This window comes from Dermacentor andersoni, chromosome 5 (assembly GCF_023375885.2).
Source record: "Dermacentor andersoni chromosome 5, qqDerAnde1_hic_scaffold, whole genome shotgun sequence".
Taxonomy (NCBI): Eukaryota; Metazoa; Arthropoda; class Arachnida; order Ixodida; family Ixodidae; genus Dermacentor; species Dermacentor andersoni.
Window position 1 is genome coordinate 27,385,495 of NC_092818.1, and position 6,785 is coordinate 27,392,279.

The 6,785-nt window shown below is 43.1% G+C and overlaps 1 non-coding gene across 1 annotated transcript; it reads right to left on the minus strand.

The window, feature by feature from the left end:
* Positions 1-6,402: 6,402 nt before the first annotated feature.
* On the minus strand, positions 6,403-6,475 carry TRNAS-CGA (transfer RNA serine (anticodon CGA)). Its single transcript has one exon. It is a non-coding gene; the product is annotated as a tRNA-Ser (tRNA).
* Positions 6,476-6,785: the final 310 nt, after the last annotated feature.

Genomic DNA, 6,785 nt, shown 5'->3' on the forward strand with positions numbered 1-6,785 from the left:
TCCCGTATGTGTCTTCACCGCTCTTCACCGCATTTCTTTTAATGCTATGGCTGTGCTCGACACGACAAATCAATTTAAAGCGTCCGCACTCTCTTTACCCCTTATTGAAAGCCTAGATTATTCATGCAATGTTAATCATGGTGCAGGCGCAGTCACCATCAACTGTTACTTGAAGTCCATGCTATGTTTTACTTTTGCGCATGCACCACATCCTAAAAAGAAGAAAACTACACATTGACCAGCCATTCCCGCGCGCCTAAAGGTTGTCCCGCTCACACGACCCATAGGGATGCGGGAATCCTGGTCTGTTGCGAGGCTTGCTTTTAGTGAGGGCAGGTCTTTATTCATAGTTTTCTGCAAATTGGAATGAATAGCTTCCTCTAGCCGTGACGCTATCTCTTTACGGTGTGCGCCGGCGTTCTTTCTCGCATGTATCTTTGGTTACCCGTCCAGGCGTTGGCTTATTGTTATAGCTTACTCCTTCTATATCAGGCACTATTTTATTGATCGCGCGTGGCGCGTCGTGTACGTAATAGCGCACTAACATAGATGGATCAGATACGGGAGTAACGATGCATGGAATGAAGGATATTTTGTTACCTTCAGGCCATGAAGAGTATTACCTGGCGTGTTCATAGATGGCGCAAATTGTCAGACCATTTTATCACGCCGCTAGCTCTAATGAACAGTTATTCGCTAACAATCATTTTCGCATCTCCGAAGTCAAAGCGCAACTTCATTGTCTAGGTCGCGATACAATCTGAAATATTTTCTTCTTAAAGGCACGTATAGTATCCTGTAATTCTGTGTTGCACCACTAACTTTTCACGTGCAGAGGAGCAATAAAAATATGTACCTTTAGTGAGGGCGTAAAAGGAAATTAAATGGCAAGTGCAGTACAGCAAAAGAAAAGAAAGCGCCAGGAGAAAAGTAATAGTGACACCAGAAAAATGAACCCCCCCCCCCTTCCTGAAAAGCCCAAAAGGGTGAGGGGAAAAATCTAAAGGTAGGAGATGATATCCCAAGGGGGGTTGGACCAGTTCCGAGAGAAAGTAATTAAATTCTGCTCAGAGAGTATCTCTGTGTAATGACAGTGAGCTCAGGGTTCACAACTGTCTACAGGGATAGGGGCAGTTTCAAAGCGAAAAGTGTCGACCAGTTATTCGGAAGTTCAGCTCACTAAAAAAACATTCTATCCAGCTACGCACAAGCCGAAAGGAACCTCCTGCCCAATAAGCGCATATTTTTCACCTGTAACGAGGCAAGAAAACCAGAACAAATCAAACTCCCTAAGTCTAGCACAACAACTTTCAAGCTATCAGTGGGTATAAGACTTACATGTACGACCAAGCGACCAATGGCATTGTGGTATCAACCCCTCGCTAAGGAAAGGAACATCACAAGCAACATTGAATTGGCCACCGTGCTCTGTGCCACCGTTATCCGTTGTATTTCCCGAACATTCGAAGTTTGCTGTCGAAGCGTGATAATATGTGCGCGTGCATAGATTTCCGCAACATCATAATTTGATATAAACTCAGTTTTAGCTTGATCCTCATCTCACGAACGAGCAGCAAATTTGTTTCGGTTCGTGTTCATTTAATAGAGCCCTAACCTTAAGAGTGCCTGCGTCACCTGTGTTATTTTACCCGTTATATTGCCTTTAAGCCAGTGCTATCGACTACCTGATGCAGCTCCGTCACTTGTTAAAAATTGAAAATCAATATAGCTCATTCTAATGAAATTTTGAGGGCACATATTGTTTAACTTCTAAGCATGTTCAATGACCTACTCATTTATTTTGTTTACCCCCGTCTTCTTCCGGCTCTGGTTCCGCAAAATTTGTAAATTTACGATGAAATATAACTTAATGCAAGTAGTTGATCAGCACATTCTCAGGTCCAACATTCTGGACTAGCCTTTGGCAACTGCAGCAGAAACTGTAGAGCCAATAATGTGTATTAAAGGCCTGAGTGATCGCAGGCTATTTGATATTGTATTAATGTTCCTTTGCTGATTGGCGGCGTTACGGTCAAAACCATCCGAGAAGTTAAGAAAGCCAACTATGACTCAATAAACAACGAACTTGACGTCTGTTTTGAACAAACGCTTCAGCGATCGTTTACATCATGGCCTGGAGATGACACCAGCTGGTTTCTTTTCAAGCATAGACATTAGAACTTGTCGCAAATATGGTTTCAGCATTTATAAAAAGCGATAGCGGAGACCCATGGTTGATTAGCACCGAAAGCACTTAAAAAGAAGTTGCTATGTATTGAAGCAAAGCCTGTCAGTAATGCGTCTTCCTGGATAAATTAGGCGGTATGCTTACGAAGCTACTGTAGGGCATTATGAACAGCCATGGAGAAATATTTTTCTCCCGGAAATGCACACGCTTATAATTAACAACAGGAAAAATTTCTGAGCCGCTATTTCCCACTGAAATTATGCGCGTGGCATCATTTGACTTGATAGGGAAGCTCCCGTTCCCGAAGAGCAGAGTCAAGCAATATTCAATTAGTTTTTCACAAAGACAAATATTTGGTGCCTAATGGCTTCACTGCAATAAAGTTCTGTAATACAGCTAGGCATACCTACTGTATTAAGGTAAAGGGAAGGGACGAGAATTGTTTGCCTCGGTTTTCACTCAATATTATTCCTCTAGTGTACCTCTCGTTGCTTGCTAACTCTTCATTCATTTCAATAATTGAAGCCACTGAGCATGGTGTTCCCAATTTACTGGGTGATCCTAAATTTTCTACTTAGGAATTGCATGGATAAATTTAAAGGCAATATTGAATACATCCGCTAACTGCACTAAAATTCTAAAATATATCATTATCTGGACTGTTGGCCAAATACTAGAAAATTGCTAAGGTGGTCAAACGGCCCTAGAGCCCTGCAGCAAGCAGCGAAAATGCCAAAATAATTGCTACAGGTAAAGTAATTAGCTCCTAGCTGTTGGTGATTCTGCATGTGCGATGAAAAAATTTCAAAATTGCAAGAAAACGCAGATTGCATACGGTAGGGAACGCAATTGTACGCATAGCATTTGGTTGCAGAGGATTTCATTACCTTCCTCGCCGTAGTTTCGCTTAACATATATTGGTGCTCTTTGGCCACTTCTGGCCCTTGCACCAATAAACTCCAAGCATCATCAGAGATTGAAGCTTGCGCGTTGGACATACATACGTATTTGCCATGTTTCCAATGTAGTCAGAAGACTGAAGACTTCCTTCCCTGAGGGCTTTCATCACGTCGCACAGCATGCCCAATTCAGGACTTTTAGACGAAATGTATGGTGTTTCCTCTTAGTCTGGCATTTTGAATCATCTCGCAGTAAACGCCGGGGAGCCTCACAAAACGTTACAAATCTGACGAATCGTACCCACAGCATCTAAGGATACGACCTATAAAACCTACCCATAACCTTTGGTTGACCTACTCAGAAGAATGAAACATAGTAGCGTTGGGTGATTCTCGAGTATAACAGTGGTAAACCTGCGCCACAAGAACGTGCTACGGTGGCCCCATAGGCAAGCAAGTTTGGAGGCTGTTAGAAGATGTTCACCACTGGGCAAACAGAGGTTAAGACTGCAAGCGCTGCCTAGACACACGCCGTAAAGCAGGAAAACATGTGCAGCTGTACAGCGGGCAAGTTTGTTGACCGGTTTCTAGAGACAACAGTCATCAAGTTAAAAAAAACTGCGGCACTCTTGCCGGTGTTTATGAAGTTCAGATACTGCTACTCTTACGTTGGAGGTGAGAATGAATGTGGCTATGCTTCGGAAGCGTGATGGCCACTTAATTGCTGCCTCATTCAGGGAAAACAGAACACGAGTGGAAAACGCTACTTGCGAAAGCCACTCTGAAAAGAACATGTAGTCAGATGGCGCCGCTAATACGATTAGTTGAAGAGTAGCAGGTAGGCAGGTGTACCTTTTTTTCAAATGCAATGAATTGGTGGCTATGTAACTTTGATTCCAAGTAGTTACAAACAAGATACAGAATCGCTTCGCAAAATATGTTCTCGAAAAGCTGTAGAAGACGATAGAATAAGAATAGATTTGATAAAAAATAGAGCCGATATTCTAATAGAAAACTTGCGACCCTTAATAAGAAATGTCACAATACATCAACTGCACCAGAGATTTGGAAGCATGCTAATGTCATTATAATCAATAAAATGGGAGATATATAAAATAAAGGAATTATAGGACGATCATATTGCTTGAAATATTGTACAAATTATACACCTATGTTATTTCCAATAGAATCAGGGCGACTCTTCCCTCCAGTCAAGCATGAGAACAGGCTTCCTTCACGAAGAGGTATTCTACAATGAGTCCTATCCTTGTGATCAATCAGGTAATTGAGGAATCTGTGAAGCATAACCACCCTCTCTACATCGCTTTCATAGATAAAAAAGACCTTCGGTTGGGTAGAAATACAAGCAGTCATCGCGAAATTGCGTAATCAAGGAGTGCAAGAAGCACAAAATGCTATTTTGGCAGTATCTAATAACGACTCCAAAGCTATCCTAACGCTCCAAGGAATTTAAAAAAATTATGGGGTTTTACGCGCCAAGACCACTTTCTGATTACGAGGCACGCCGTAGTTAAGGACTCCGGAAATTTCGTCTCGCTGAGGTTCTTTAATGTGCACCCAAATCGAAGTACGCGGGTGTTTTTGCATTTCGGCTCCATCGGAATGCGGCCGCCGTGGCCGGGATGCGATCCCGCGATCTCGTGCTGAGCAGCCCAACTAATGCTCCACAAGAAAAGCGAAAAAATACAGACCAAGAAAGGTATCAGGCAAAATACCCAATCTCAGCAATGCTGTTTACAGCATGCTTAGACGAAGTATTCAAGCTACTAGGCTTGGAAGGACTGAGTTTGAGGTTCAGCTGCGAATATCTCACAAACCTACAGTTTGTACATGACATTGTCGTGTTGAGCAACTGCCAGAACGAACTGCAACACATGATTGCGGACCTTAGCCAACCAACGTGCAAGAGTAGGGTTGAAGAATTCTATATCAAAGGCGAAGCTAATGCTCGATATCGTGGCAAGAAAACAATTTGTTATTGCCAGTCAGCCTCTACAATCTACAAGAGCAGGTTTCTCTCGATCAATTACTCACATAAGACATCAATTGACACGATAATAAAAATGGGTTGAAGAGCACATAGCAGGCGTGGCTAAGTCACGGCCGCCAGCTTTTCGCCCTTCTGAAAAAGATAAGTTTACAATCACTGCAATTTACAGATGCTAAACTATGGGAGTGAAACTTGGACGTTAGGGTCAGCGAAACGAGCGATACTACAAAAATGTTGGGCGTAACCTTAAAGGTGTCCTTTGACTTCGACAAAAAAGTGTGTCAGGGCTTCTTTAAGGGACAGAAAAACAGCGGTATCGATTAGAGGTCAAACGGGCCTAGCCAATGTCCTAGTTACCCTTAAGAGCAGAGGAGGCCTTGTAATGCGCAGGATATATTAGGGCTCTGTAGGAGTAACATAATGTGGGCCAAGAGAAGGCAAGTGCAATAAAAGACCACAGAAGATTAGGCGGAGTGCTGAAATTAAGTAGTTTGCAGGCATTAGAAGGGGTCAGCCGGCGCAAGAAAGGGATAATTGGAGATCGATGGGAGAGACTTTCGTCTTGCAGTCGAGGTAAACAGGCTGGTGGCGATGATGAGGACGACGACGACGATTTGACGTACCAAAACTGCACGCTGGGTTATGATGTACGCTGGCTTCGGAATAACTTCATTGAGCGGGGAATTTTTAATCCGCCCATATATACGGGAACACGAACGTTGTATTTCACCCGCATTGAAGTACGGCCACCGCGAGTGACAGTCGAAACCGTGACATTGTGTTCTGCATCAGAAAACCATAGTCATAGATCAGACATTGTGGGGCACCAGTAAGGTCTCTGGTATCTAAGTTTTCTGCTAGCCTGTTCATTTGGCGGTTAGAGCTATCTCGTTTTCTTTTTCCTAGCCTCATTTGGCAGGCTGAGTATCGTGCTTTGTTTTATGCTTCACATTTTTAAGAGAAATGATTACAGCTAACGCGTCCTTCCTTTGTATCCCAGGCGTGTATTTTGCACAAGCCAATATTCAGAAAGATATTTTTTGTTTACCCAGACGGAGACCTTCATTAGAAAGACAAGTGATAATTAAGCTCCATGCTGTAAAAAAAACACGTCGCAAAACACATCTCCCCATTATAAACGAGAAGAGAGGGGGTTAACCGAGGGTCCCGATTTTTATTAGTCATATCATGAGAAGCGAACAAACACTGACACCAAGGACAACATAGGGGAAATTACTTGTGTTTAATAAATGAAATAAGGAAACCATAAATTAATGGAAATTAAAGTGGATGAAAAAACAACTTGCCGCAGGTGGGAACCGAACCCACAACCTTCGCATTTCGCGTGCGATGCTCTACCAATTGAGCTACCGCGGCGCTGTTTCCCCATCCACTTTCTTGGGTATTTATGTGTCCTAGTAGAACCCTGGGAGTGTTAGCCAGCGCCATCACTCACATACCTTGGCGGCTGACGTGGAACGTCTTTCTTGCCGCAGGCGTCACGAGAACGTGACGCCTGCGTGACGCGAGAAGGTTGTGGGTTCGGTTCCCACCTGCGGCAAGTTGTTTTTTCATCCACTTTAACTTCCATTAATTTATGGTTTCCTTATTTCATTTATTAAACACAAGTAATTTCCCCTATGTTGTCCTTGGTGTCAGTGTTTGTTGGCTTCTCATGATATGACTA